Here is a 16,918-nt window from a genome sequence, read left to right on the forward strand (position 1 = left end):
CATTCTAATCATTCTATATCATATCTTACCTACATCCCTTATACAGGAACATTCTAATCATTCTATATAATATCTTACCTACATCCCTTATAGGGACATTCTAATAATTCTTTATACTATCCTACATACATCCCTTATATAGGAACATTCTAATAATTCTATGTAATATCCTACCTACATCATATATATATAGGAACATCCCTTATATAGGAACATTCTAATCATTCTATATAATATCTTGCCTACATTCCTTATATAGGAACATTCTAATCATTCTATATAACATCTTACCTATATCACATATATTGGAACATTCTAATCATTCTATATAATATCTTACCTACATTCCTTATATAGGAACATTCTAATTATTCTATATAATATCTTACCTACATCATATATATAGGAACATTCTAGTCATTCTAAATAATATCTTACCTACATCCCTTATACAGGAACATTCTAATCATTCTATATAATATCTTACCTACATTCCTTATATAGGAACATTCTAATTATTCTATATGATATCTTACCTACATCATATATATAGGAATATTCTAGTCATTCTATATAATATCTTACCTACATCCCTTATACAGGAACATTCTAATCATTCTATATAATATCTTACCGACATCCCTTATATAGGAACATTCTAATCATTCTATATATCTTACCTACAACGCATATATAGGAACATTCTAATCATTCTAAATATCTTACCTATATCCCTTATATAGGAACATTCTAATAATTCTATATAATATCCTACCTACATCCCTTATATAGGAACATTCTAATCATTCTATATAATATCTTACCTACATCCCTTATATAGGAACATTCTAACCATTCCATATAATATCTTACCTACATTCCTTATATAGGAACATTCTAATCATTCTATATAATATCTTACCTACATCACATATATCGGAACATTCTAATCATTCTATATAATATCTTACCTACATCATATATATAGGAACATTCTAGTCATTCTATATAATATCTTTCCTACATCCCTTATATAGGAACATTCTTATCATTCTATATATCTTACCTACAACACATATATAGGAACATTCTAATCATTCTAAATATCTTACCTACATCCCTTATATAGGAACATTCTAATAATTCTATATACTATCCTACCTACATCCCTTATATAGGAACATTCTAATAATTCTATATAATATCCTACCTACATCCCTTATATAGGAACATTCTAATCATTCTATATAATATCTTACCTACATCCCTTATATAGGAACAATCTAATTATTCTATATAATATCTTACCTACATCCCTTGTATAGGAATATTCTAATAATTCTACATAACATCTTACCTACATCACATATATTGGAACATTCTAATCATTCTATATAATATCTTACCTACATTCCTTATATAGGAACATTCTAATTATTCTATATAATATCTTACCTACATCATATATATATAGGAACATTCTAGTCATTCTATATAATATCTTACCTACATCCCTTGTATAGGAACATTCTAATCATTCTATATAATATCTTACCTACATCACATATATAGGAACATTCTTATCATTCTATATAATACCTTACCTACATCCCGTATATAGGAACATTCTAATAATTCTATATACTATCCTACCTACATCCCTTATATAGGAACATTCTAATACCTCTATATAATATCCTACCTACATCCCTTATATAGGAACATTCTAATCATTCTATGTAATATCTTACCTACATCCCTTATATAGGAACATTCTAATCATTCTATGTAATATCTTACCTACATCCCTTATATAGGTACATTCTAATCATTCTATGTAATATCTTACCTACATCATATATATAGGAACATTCTAATCATTCTATGTAATATCTTACCTACATCCCTTATATAGGAACATTCTAATAATTCTATGTAATATCTTACCTACATCCCGTACATAGGAACATTCTAATCATTCTATATAATATCTTACCTACATCCCTTATATAGGAACAATCTAATTATTATATATAATATCTTACCTACATTCCTTATATAGGAACATTCTAATCATTCTATATAACATCTTACCTACATCACATATATTGGAACATTCTAATCATTCTATATAATATCTTACCTACATTCCTTATATAGGAACATTCTAATCATTCTATATAATATCTTACCTTACCTACATCCCTTACATAGGAACATTCTAATCATTCTATATAATATCTTACCTACATCCCTTATATAGGAACATTCTAATCATTCTATGTAATATCTTATCTACATCCCTTCATAGGAACATTCTAATCATTCTATATAATATCTTACCTACATCCCTTATATAGGAACAATCTAATTATTCTATATAATATCTTACCTACATTCCTTATATAGGAACATTCTAATCATTCTATATAACATCTTACCTACATCACATATATTGGACCATTCTAATCATTCTATATAATATCTTACCTACATTCCTTATATAGGAACATTCTAATCATTCTATATAATATCTTACCTACATTCCTTATATAGGAATATTCTAATCATTCTATATAATATCTTACCTACATCATATATATAGGACCATTCTAGTCATTCTATATAATATCTTACCTACATCCCTTGTATAGGAACATTCTAATCATTCTATATATCTTACCTACATCCCTTATACAGGAACATTCTAATCATTCTATATAATATCTTACCTACATCCCTTATATAGGGACATTCTAATAATTCTTTATACTATCCTACATACATCCCTTATATAGGAACATTCTAATAATTCTATGTAATATCCTACCTACATCATATATATAGGAACATCCCTTATATAGGAACATTCTAATCATTCTATATAATATCTTACCTACATTCCTTATATAGGAACATTCTAATCATTCTATATAACATCTTACCTACATCACATATATTGGAACATTCTAATCATTCTATATAATATCTTACCTACATTCCTTATATAGGAACATTCTAATTTTTCTATATAATATCTTACCTACATCATATATATAGGAACATTCTAGTCATTCTATATAATATCTTACCTACATCCCTTATACAGGAACATTCTAATCATTCTATATAATATCTTACCTACACCCCTTACATTGGAACATTCGAATCATTCTATATAATATCTCACCTATATCCCTTATATAGGAACATTCGAATCATTCTATATATCTTACCTACAACGCATATATAGGAACATTCTAATCATTCTAAATATCTTACCTACATCCCTTATATATGAACATTCTAATAATTCTATATAATATCCTAACTACATCCCTTATATACGAGCATTCTCATAATTCTATATAATATCCTACCTACATCCCTTATATAGGAAAATTCTAATCATTCTATATAATATCTTACCTACATCCCTTATATAGGAACATTCTAATCATTCTATATAATATCTTACCTACATCACATATATTGGAACATTCTAATCATTCTATATAATATCTTACCTACATCATATATATAGGAACATTCTAGTCATTCTATATAATATCTTACCTACACCCCTTATATAGGAACATATATAGGATCATTCTAATCATTCTATATAATATCTTACCTACATCCCTTATATAGGAACATTCTTATCATTCTATATATCTTACCTACAACACATATATATGAACATTCTAATCATACTAAATATCTTACCTGCTACATCCCTTATATAGGAACATTCTAATAATTCTATATACTATCCTACCTACATCCCTTATATAGGAACATTCTAATAATTCTATATAATATCCTACCTACATCCCTTATATAGGAACATTCTAATCATTCTATATAATATCTTACCTACATCATATATATAGGTACATTCTAATCATTCCATATAATATCTTACCTACATCCCTTACATAGGAACATTCTACTCATTCTATATAATATCTTACCTACATCCCTTATATAGGAACATTCTAATCATTCTATGTAATATCTTATCTACATCCCTTCATAGGAACATTATATTCATTCTATATAATATCTTACCTACATCCCTTATATGGGAACATTCTAATGATTCTATATAATACCTTACCTACATCCCTTATATAGGAACATTCTAATCATTCTATGTAATATCTTACCTACATCCCTTATATAGGAACATTCTAACCATTCTATATAATATCTTACCTACATCCCTTATACAGGAACATTCTAATCATTCTATGTAATATCTTACCTACATCCCTTATATAGGAACATTCTAACCATTCTTTATAATATCTTACCTACACCCCTTATATAGAAACATTCTAATCATTCTATATAATATCTTACCTACATCCCTTATATAGGAACATTCTAATCATTCTATATATCTTACCTACAACACATATATAGGAACATTCTAATCATTCTAAATATCTTACCTACATCCCTTATATAGGAACATTCTAATAAATCTATATACTATGCTACCTACATTCCTTATATAGGAACATTATAATAATTCTATATAATATCCTACCTACATCACATATATTGGAACATTCTAATCATTCTATATAATTTCTTACCTACATTCCTTATATAGGAACATTCTAATCATTCTATATAATATCTTACCTACATCATATATATATAGGAACATTCTAGTCATTCTATATAATAGCTTACCTACATCCCTTGTATAGGAGCATTCTAATCATTCTATATACTATCCTACCTACATCCCGTATATAGGAACATTCTAATAATTCTATATAATATCCTACCTACATCCCTTATATAGGAACATTCTAATAAATCTGTATACTATGCTACCTACATTCCTTATATAGGAACATTCTAATAATTCTATATAATATCCTACCTACATCACATATATTGGAACATTCTAATCATTCTATATAATATCTTACCTACATTCCTTATGTAGGAACATTCTAATCATTCTATATAACATCTTACCTACAATTCTTATATAGGAACATTCTTATCATTCTATATAATATCTTACCTACATTCCTTATATAGGAACATTCTAGTCATTCTATATAATATCTTACCTACATCCCTTGTATAGGAACATTCTAATCATTCTATATAATATCTTACCTACATCCCTTATACAGGAACATTCTAATCATTCTATATAATATCTTACCTACATCCCTTATAGGGACATTCTAATAATTCTTTATACTATCCTACATACATCCCTTATATAGGAACATTCTAATAATTCTATGTAATATCCTACCTACATCATATATAGGAACATCCCTTATATAGGAACATTCTAATCATTCTATATAATATCTTGCCTACATTCCTTATATAGGAACATTCTAATCATTCTATATAACATCTTACCTACATCACATATATTGGAACATTCTAATCATTCTATATAATATCTTACCTACATTCCTTATATAGGAACATTCTAATTATTCTATATAATATCTTACCTACATCATATATATTGGAAAATTCTAGTCATTCTATATAATATCTTACCTACATCCCTTATACAGGAACATTCTAATCATTCTATATAATATCTTACCTACATTCCTTATATAGGAACATTCTAATTATTCTATATGATATCTTACCTACATCATATATATAGGAATATTCTAGTCATTCTATATAATATCTTACCTACATCCCTTATACAGGAACATTCTAATCATTCTATATAATATCTTACCGACATCCCTTATATAGGAACATTCTAATCATTCTATATATCTTACCTACAACGCATATATAGGAACATTCTAATCATTCTAAATATCTTACCTATATCCCTTATATAGGAACATTCTAATAATTCTATATAATATCCTACCTACATCCCTTATATAGGAACATTCTAATCATTCTATATAATATCTTACCTACATCCCTTATATAGGAACATTCTAACCATTCCATATAATATCTTACCTACATTCCTTATATAGGAACATTCTAATCATTCTATATAATATCTTACCTACATCACATATATCGGAACATTCTAATCATTCTATATAATATCTTACCTACATCATATATATAGGAACATTCTAGTCATTCTATATAATATCTTTCCTACATCCCTTATATAGGAACATTCTTATCATTCTATATATCTTACCTACAACACATATATAGGAACATTCTAATCATTCTAAATATCTTACCTACATCCCTTATATAGGAACATTCTAATAATTCTATATACTATCCTACCTACATCCCTTATATAGGAACATTCTAATAATTCTATATAATATCCTACCTACATCCCTTATATAGGAACATTCTAATCATTCTATATAATATCTTACCTACATACCTTATATAGGAACATTCTAATCATTCTATATAACATCTTACCTACATCACATATATTGGAACATTCTAATCATTATATATAATATCTTACCTACATCCCTTGTATAGGAACATTCTAATCATTCTATATAATATCTTACCTACATCCCTTATACAGGAACATTCTAATCATTCTATATAATATCTTACCTACATCCCTTATATAGGAACATTCTAACAATTCTATATAATATCCTACCTACATCATATATATAGGAACATCCCTTATATAGGAACATTCTAATCATTCTTTATAATATCTTACCTACATTCCTTATATAGGAACATTCTAATTATTCTATATAATATCTTAACTACATCATATATATAGAAACATTCTAGTCATTCTATATAATATCTTACCTACATCCCTTGTATAGGAACATTCTAATCATTCTATATAATATATTACCTACATCCCTTATACAGGAACATTCTAATCATTCTATATAATATCTTACCTACACCCCTTATATTGGAACATTCTAATCATTCTATATAATATCTCACCTATATCCCTTATATAGGAACATTCTAATCATTCTATATAATATCTTACCTACATCCCTTATATTGGAACATTCTAATCATTCTATATATCTTACCTACAACACATATATAGCAACATTCTAATCATTCTAAATATCTTACCTACATCCCTTATATAGGAGCATTCTAATAATTCTATATACTATCCTAACTACATCCGTTATATAGGAACATTCTAATCATTCTATATAATATCTTACCTACATCCCTTATATAGGAAAATTCTAACCATTCCATATAATATCTTACCTACATTCCTTATATAGGAACATTCTAATCATTCTATATAATATCTTACCTACATCACATATATCGGAACATTCTAATCATTCTATATAATATCTTACCTACATCATATATATAGGAACATTCTTGTCATTCTATATAATATCTTTCCTACATCCCTTATATAGGAACATTCTTATCATTCTATATATCTTACCTACAACACATATATAGGAACATTCTAATCATTCTAAATATCTTACCTACATCCCTTATATAGGAACATTCTAATAATTCTATATACTATCCTACCTACATCCCTTATATAGGAACATTCTAATCATTCTATATAATATCTTACCTACATACCTTATATAGGAACATTCTAATCATTCTATATAACATCTTACCTACATCACATATATTGGAACATTCTAATCATTATATATAATATCTTACCTACATCCCTTGTATAGGAACATTCTAATCATTCTATATAATATCTTACCTACATCCCTTATACAGGAACATTCTAATCATTCTATATAATATCTTACCTACATCCCTTATATAGGAACATTCTAACAATTCTATATAATATCCTACCTACATCATATATATAGGAACATCCCTTATATAGGAACATTCTAATCATTCTTTATAATATCTTACCTACATTCCTTATATAGGAACATTCTAATTATTCTATATAATATCTTAACTACATCATATATATAGAAACATTCTAGTCATTCTATATAATATCTTACCTACATCCCTTGTATAGGAACATTCTAATCATTCTATATAATATATTACCTACATCCCTTATACAGGAACATTCTAATCATTCTATATAATATCTTACCTACACCCCTTATATTGGAACATTCTAATCATTCTATATAATATCTCACCTATATCCCTTATATAGGAACATTCTAATCATTCTATATAATATCTTACCTACATCCCTTATATTGGAACATTCTAATCATTCTATATATCTTACCTACAACACATATATAGCAACATTCTAATCATTCTAAATATCTTACCTACATCCCTTATATAGGAGCATTCTAATAATTCTATATACTATCCTAACTACATCCGTTATATAGGAACATTCTAATCATTCTATATAATATCTTACCTACATCCCTTATATAGGAAAATTCTAACCATTCCATATAATATCTTACCTACATTCCTTATATAGGAACATTCTAATCATTCTATATAATATCTTACCTACATCACATATATCGGAACATTCTAATCATTCTATATAATATCTTACCTACATCATATATATAGGAACATTCTTGTCATTCTATATAATATCTTTCCTACATCCCTTATATAGGAACATTCTTATCATTCTATATATCTTACCTACAACACATATATAGGAACATTCTAATCATTCTAAATATCTTACCTACATCCCTTATATAGGAACATTCTAATCATTCTATATAATATCTTACCTACATCCCTTATATTGGAACATTCTAATCATTCTATATATCTTACCTACAACACATATATAGCAACATTCTAATCATTCTATATAATATCTTACCTACATCCCTTATATAGGAGCATTCTAATAATTCTATATACTATCCTAACTACATCCGTTATATAGGAACATTCTAATCATTCTATATAATATCTTACCTACATCCCTTATATAGGAACATTCTAATCATTCTATATAATATCTTACCTACATCATATATATAGGAACATTCTAGTCATTCTATATAATATCTTACCTACATCCCTTGTATAGGAACATTCTAATCATTCTATATAATATCTTACCTACATCCCGTTTATAGGAACATTCTAATAATTCTATATACTATCCTACCTACATCCCTTATATAGGAACATTCTAATACTTCTATATAATATCCTACCTACATCCCTTATATAGGAACATTCTAATCATTCTATATAATATCTTTCCTACATACCTTATATAGGAACATTCTAATCATTCTATATAACATCTTACCTACATCACATATATTGGAACATTCTAATCATTCTATATACTATCCTACCTACATCCCTTATATAGGAACATTCTAATAATTTTATATACTATCCTACCTACACTCCTTATGTAGGAAAATTCTAATCATTCTATACAACATTTTACCTACATCCCTTATATAGGAACATTCTAATCATTCTATATAATATCTTACCTACATCCCTTATATAAGAACATTCTAATCATTCTATATAATATCTTAACTACATCCCTTATATAAGAACATTCTAATCATTCTATATAATATTTTACCTACATCACTTATATCGCTACTTACTAATATCATATAATCCTTACATTCTAATCCTTCCATATAATCCCTCGCCTAGATCCAATAAATACCTTCATCCTAATAATTCTCCATAATCCAGTAAGTATATCTTACATACCTAAGTTTTCATCCTTTCTATATAATTCCTTACCTATATACCTTATGTATAGGTATAGCAACATGTTAATTCCGTCATATAATTGATTACTTATATTCACCTACATTATATTTTTTCCTTAAAATCCCTTACCTATATGCCTTATACATCTACATTCTAGAAATTCCATTTGATTTCTCACTCATATCCATAATATCATCACATATAAATCTATATTATTATATGGTTATTCACTAAAGTGAGAATCAGGGCCGGTGCAAGACTATGTTGAGGCCAAGGCAAGACCAGTTACTTGCGCCCTCCACCCCCAAACAAAAATAATCAACTTTGTGTGTCTCTTTTTCACCTACCCCAAACTCTCTGTGTGTCTCTCCCCCCCCCCCAGCACCTTTGTGGGTCTCTTTCTCCTCCCAGCCCTTCTGTGCACCTCTTTGCACCTCTTTGTCCCTCAGCCCTCTGTGTGCCTCTTACCCCTCAGCCCTCTGTGTACCTCTCACCCCCCTTTGTGCGCATATTCCCCCTCAGCCCTCTATGTGCCTATTCCCCCCAGCCCTCTGTGTACCTCTCACCACTCCTCAACCCTTTGTGTGCCTCTCCTCCCCTCAGCCACTTATGTGCCTATCACCCCCAGTCTTCTGTGTACCTCTCACCCCCCCGAGCCGTCTGCGTGCCTCTCCCCCCCTCAGTCCTCTATGTGCCTATCTCCCCCGCTCAATCTACCCTTTTGGTCCCCCTGCTCCCCCGCCACCGTGCAAGCTTACCTTGTTTTTCCATGTAGAGTAGTTTCCGTTTCCTCTCCGTGGTCTGACAGGACACTGTTCAGCGCTCTCAGTGGCTAACTTACTGTTAGACTGGGTAGGGGTTACTGAAGCTTCTCTACCGCCGTCCGTGGCTCGGCCACGTTACATGTTGTGACCCCCCCGGGCCGGTGTACCCTAGGTGGCTGCCTAATCTGCCTAGCTGTCGTGCCGGCCCTAGTGAGAATTCAAAGTGAATTTCAAATTTAAGGCCAGAGTGACTTAACTAAAAGCATAGGTGACTTAGAAATTCTTTTCAGTTATGACCGTGAATTTAAAATTCACTTTGAGTTCTCACTTTAGTGAATAACCCAGCAATAATTCCACATACCTTTTATATCCCATAAATACCTACATTCAAATCATTACATGCAATCTTTGCATATATATCTATTATATAGCTACAATATAATTATCCCATATAATCCATTACTAATATACTTTAAATATCTATATTTTTATTATTTCATATAATCCCTATACCCAATAAATACCAACATTCTAAAATTCTACATAATCCCTATTTCCCTTATACCCATATCCCTTATTTTGCAAAGTTGTAATACCTCCATATAATGCCTTACCTACATCTCTTACGTATCTACATGTTAATCCCTTATTCCTACAATATAAACCTTCCTTAAAATCCCTTAACTCTATCCCTTGTTTTTCAATACTTCCAATGTAATCTTTTACCTGTATCATTTGTTAGCCTGTTTGAATATATCTATATAATCCACTACCTGTATCCCTTATCTGCCTAAATTCTAACTCTTCCCTGTAACCTGTTACTTACTTATTATGTCTATTCACATATCTTCATTTATGCCTCTAACTATTCGTATGTTCAGTACCTCTGTCATTCAAATAACTGCATTCTTAATCCCTTGCATATATTACTTCTATCCCTTTATTATATTCATTCTCATTCAAAGCCACTTCCAAATATGTATTCAACGCCTACCTTCTAACTCTTCCGTAATCCTTTTTGTATATATTCTGAGGCTACAATCCAATTCTTTCATCTGAACACCAATATTCTTATTTAATTGTAGAATGCCTTACCTGTAATTCTTTTTTACTATACACCTTTCATCAAAATGAGAGGTGCATGTGAGAATACATATACTCACTCCCATTCATGCTTACATACCCTCTGTGACCAGGGCCAGGTTAAGAGCCCATTGGGCCTAGTGCTGACAATTGCAATGGACCTAATTACAGAATCTTATCGACAGAAAATACTAAAACAGTTATACCTCCCAACGTCATGTATCTGATCGAGGTGGTTCTAAATGGAACGCACTGGATGTGGCAATAAGAAAACACATACCCTATGCTATTCTCTCGCTTCCTTCTCTCAAGCAAATCCATACCCTCTAACAGCAATATCTATTGAAGCAGGATATCGATTGACAGGATAAAAGTGTAGGCCATTAATTCGAATCATATAAACGAAACAGCCGAAACGGGCGTACATGATCAGAAAGGGGGTTGGTCTGGCCGAAGTATTGGCAGTTTAGCCTGGTGTGAATGCATGTCAGGCGTCCTGCCAATCATGCTGTGAAGACAGGGCCCTGAGCTTTGCCCAAATGCTGTCAATGATGCACTCACCCTACGCATTTTGGAGACTGTCACCTAGAGCTCACTTGTTAAGTCCTCTCCTTACCTTCTAACTAGCAGGCAGAAGCTCCTGGTATATAATCTGGGACAGAGAAAAGGTGGTCGTAGTGAGTGTAGAAGGAAGGGAACATGCCAAAGTGTTAGAGAGACTGAAGCAGTAAGAGCAGTTGCCCGGTACGCAAAGTCACCTTTACCTTAACTAATTAGTCAGCCAGTGCACACCAGTTTTGTTTCCCTACATCCCTCTTACCTTTCCATACTTAATTCCCTCTGCAGAAAGCAAAATCATGTGTAGAGTAGTAAATAAAAATTATAATAATTTTTTCCATGGGTCCTTTCCATGTTTATGGGCCTAGAGCTTCAGTTCCATGAGTCCCTATGTTTATCCGGCCCTGTTGGGGCACACTGTTACACATAACCACACACTCATGTTGATACACACAGACATACACATATTTACATGGCTACATCCATTATTTAACAATTTCTGAAATATTCCTTATAACTCAAAGATTCTGCTGGCCCGTTCTGTTTGAGTAAGTGATCCCTGATGAGTTGGCCTGGGAGTTAAAAAAAAAAAATACTAATTATGGTTGCATGCCATTTCTAGGTGGTATGAAAGCTGGCAGAAGCTAAAGGGAATAGACGCAAGGGCATAGAGCTATGATAGCACCCCTACAGCTCACACTTTGACGATGCATCCTGATGTTCTTTGTCAGTACAGTACAATCTCAAGGAAGCTGTGCTGTTCAGAATGAAGGGAAGCCAACTCCATGTACTGGCGTGCACCATAGAACATTGGGGATGAGGCCTCCTTCACTGGCAGAGGTAAGGAATTTAAAGAGGAATAATATTAAATAATATAAAGAAGGGTGAAAGCTGTGAAATGTGGAATAGAATGTGGAGGGAGAGGAGGATCTTCTACTTCCATGAGGGATCATGTGAATGGACTACTGTTATTGTACGGGACAGGCAACAAACGTGGAGAGAACTGGCTATTGACACCAGGGAGAATGGACTATAGATGCTGGGGAAGAGTTAAAGAAACACTATAGAGTTAGGAATACAAACCTGTATTTCTAATGCTATAGTGCACCTGTCCATAGTTAGATACAGCCCACCCCTCATTTGTCATAGAAAAATATGAACTTCTTACTCACATTTTAGGTGCTGCTCACCTGTTTATCTCCTGCAACCTAATCATGGAGGCATTTCTTCGCCTTCTGATGGCTTCTGATGGATACATGAGCTGATGCACATGCACGACAAGTGTTGCGTGTGTATGCAGTGCTTCTCATAAGAAAGCACTATTTTCAATGCTGTCCTATGAGCTGCAACTTCACGTGACCGAGTTTTACTTGGTCAGTGTCGGAGAAGCACCTCTAGTGGCTGTCCGGAAGACAGCCATTAGAGGTGCTTCTTCGACACTGACCAAGTAAAACTCTCTGTAGGAAAAATCTCTCTGTAGGAAAAATCCCTGCTTTTTAACCCAAAATGACCTTGCACACAAATGTTCCTCTGCACTCACATACACACACATATGTCCCTGCACTTACACACACAAACACACGCGAGCACACTGGAATACTGCATAAATACAAACCAATATTCAAACTGACATACCATACAAGTACACCCATGCATTCACCCGCAATGACACGTGGCATGCAGTATAAGTATATATAAGTATAAACAAAACACTGTGCTGTGCTATTCCAGATCCCAAGAAACTTCTAGACCTGTCTAATATGTTAGAACTACACGTTTTAGGTCCTACTGTTACCCAAAAGTATATTCACCTTGTGCCTTCTACACCCCTATCTCATAGATATAGTCTGTGCTACTTTCTGTATATCTCCATGTTCAATAGCTATGTACAAGGCATTGTACAACACTGACTGTTCTCTTGGTCTCCTGATAACAATTTTATAGTTCCTCCCTATTTCTCTTTCACACTAATTAGATCATCTAACACCCTTAAAACCTTCTTTATTACTGTAGATTAAAACACTTTGCTTGTGGCTGCATAGTATAATCCTTATACATGTATCCATAAAACTATATATACCGGGTGGGAGAAAATTCAGAGTAGGTTTTGAGGAGTCAATAACTTTTTTATTAATGAACCAATTTCAATGATATTACATACAATGAATGCTTAATGTATGGAGATTTGTTTGACTAGGTAGCAAGATAACATATTTAAAATGAGCTCCATTTGCCGCCTCGCAATGTCGGGCTTTTACGATTGCATTGTTCGTGACAGTTAATGTTTGAGACTCCAGGGCTCAAATTTCTGCTCAAGAGAAGGCGAATTCTTCACGTACACCTGCTACTTCAGATATCCCCATACAGGAAGTAATTGGGAGCTAAAAGGTGGAGCGAATGTGGCAGCTAATTAATCTGGGAATTTCTTGAAATTATCTGCTGATCTTACAGTTGTCTCAGGAGGTCCATTGTATGGTCCCTGGCTGTATGGGCAGTAGACCCATCCTGTTGAAACCCCATTTCACAAATTTTCTCTTTCCGTCAAAATAAAGCACCTGCCATTTCGAAAATAAAATTCCTTTTTTTTATTCATTGTTCCTTCGTGAAATTATCCATGATGAATCTCCCAAGACTTGGTTAGAATTTGTACCTTTCACAAAAAAATGTTCCTACTAACAAAAAAGGCATTTACCTGTCAAATCCTACATGACTTTTGGCCCATCCTGTGTATCTTTTAACCGTGATACATTTTTCTAAAGCTCATCTCCCATTATTCTCTAACAGTGCCTTCTGTGCCGTATGTTAAAAAATTGTTTCTTTTCTCTGATTGCGAGCGTCTTTTATATTGTAGTCTTTGGTGCCTTCATTCTATTATACCTCATTCCATAATATATATTCAGTATGTGTCCTTATATTTCTCCTTACTGCCATTAAATGAGCCAGTCCTTTCAATATAGATTGCACATTAAACTCTTTTACAAACCAAGGATATACTTACCTCTGAAGCAACTATGCTCGGACAGCAGAAATACTAGCTCCAAGCTTAACCCCAGAGGAGAACTGCTTTTAACCCCTTAAGACCGGAGGGCGTACTATTACGTCCTTTTAAAAGCGGCTCTAAACGCCGCCGGACGTAATAGTACGCCCTCCGGTTTTTAGTAACTTACCCGGTCGCTGGCGGTCCCACGCCGGCGATCGCGGTTCGGGGGACTCCCAGGGAGCCCCCCGCGGCACGTCCGCCCTCCAGGAGCCCTCCCGGCCATGTGAGAGTGAGGTCCTTGCGAGGACCTCACAATCACATGGCCGGTATAGCTGCCTGCTGCATTGCCAGCAGGGGGACCAACTGTAATGACAGTTGGTCCCCCTGCTGGCTGAAAATCAAATAATAAAATGTTAAAACAGTGTAAAAAAAAAAAAAATTATATACTTAGATCATATATATATATTATATATATATATGATCTAAGTATATATATACACATATACACACATACACATACACCGTCTAGGTGTATTTTAATATTAATATATATATAATTATATATATATATTAATATCAAATTACACGTAGACTGATACTGATTAAATATATATATAATTATTGTTATATATATATTTATAAATAATATAAAAAAAATTAATATGTAAATACGTAAAAAAATTAAATAAAAAAAATAATTAAAAATAAAATATTAAAAAATATATAGATGTGTTTTATTTCGTTCTAACTGTATTCTGATATTAATATATATATATTTATATCAAAATACACTTATAACGAAATAATATATATATCTATATACATAAATATATACGTATATATCACTATATATATACCTATATATAAATAAAAATATTAAAAAAAAAATATATATATATATACGTATATATACACATATGTATATATATACATATATTAATTCTACACATATATTTATGTAATAATTTTACATAATTAGGTATCCTAATTAATTACAATTAGCGGGACCTGCCTGACCACCCATGCCGAAAGTATAGGGAATTTAATTTGCTAGCACTATATTTAACCCTATAACTTTCCAAGACACCATAAAACCTGTACATGGGGGGTACTGTTTTACTCGGGAGACTTCGCTGAACACAAATATTAGTGTTTCAAAACAGTAAAATGTATTACAACCATGATATCGCCAGTAAAAGTGACGTTTTTTGCATTTTTCACGCACAAACAGCACTTACAGGGACGATATTATTGCTGCAATACTTTTTACTGTTTTGAAACACAAATATTTGTGTTCAGCGAAGTCTCCTGAGTACAACAGTACCCCTCATGTACAGGTTTTATGGTGTTTTCAAAAATTACAGCGTCAAATATAAGGCTTGTGTTTAATTTTTTTCACATTAAAATTCGCCAGATTGCTTACGTTGCCTTTATGACCCTATGGTAGCCCAAGAATGAAAATTACCCCTATGATGGCATACCATTTGCAATAGTAGACAACCAAAGGTATTGCAAATGGGGTATGTCCAGTCTTTTTTAGTAGCCACTTAGTCACAAACACTGGCCAAAATTGGCGGTTTTTGCATTTTTCACACACAAACAAATACAAACGCTAACTTTGGCCAGTGTTTGTGACCAAATGGCTACTAAAAAAGACTGGACATCGCTTATTTGCAATACCTTGGGTCGTCTACTATTGCAAATGGTATGCCATTATGGGTGTAAATTTATTTCCTGGGCTACTATACAGTCTCAAAGGCAACGTAACCAATCTGGCGAATTTCAATTTCAAATGTAACACGCTATATTTGACCCTGTAACTCCCCAAAACACCATAAAACCTGTACATAGGGGGTACTGTTTTACACGTGAGACT

General features: G+C 32.0%; 1 protein-coding gene across 3 annotated transcripts in view; it reads left to right on the forward strand.

Annotated features, from left to right (window-relative positions):
• The window catches only part of LRRC3C (leucine rich repeat containing 3C), a 44,754-nt gene that overhangs the window by 15,472 nt on the left and 12,364 nt on the right, over positions 1-16,918 (forward strand). Inside the window, exon 2 of one of the 3 annotated variants that reach the window (XM_063425447.1) lies at positions 12,794-12,902. The exons of 1 other annotated variant lie outside the window; for it this stretch is intronic. The gene's annotated coding sequence lies outside the window, so the exon portion shown is untranslated. The remainder of the gene's footprint in view (positions 1-12,793; positions 12,903-16,918) is intronic. One more of the 3 variants, XM_063425448.1, reaches the window with a different exon arrangement.

This window comes from Pelobates fuscus, chromosome 6 (assembly GCF_036172605.1).
Source record: "Pelobates fuscus isolate aPelFus1 chromosome 6, aPelFus1.pri, whole genome shotgun sequence".
NCBI classification, from domain to species: Eukaryota; Metazoa; Chordata; class Amphibia; order Anura; family Pelobatidae; genus Pelobates; species Pelobates fuscus.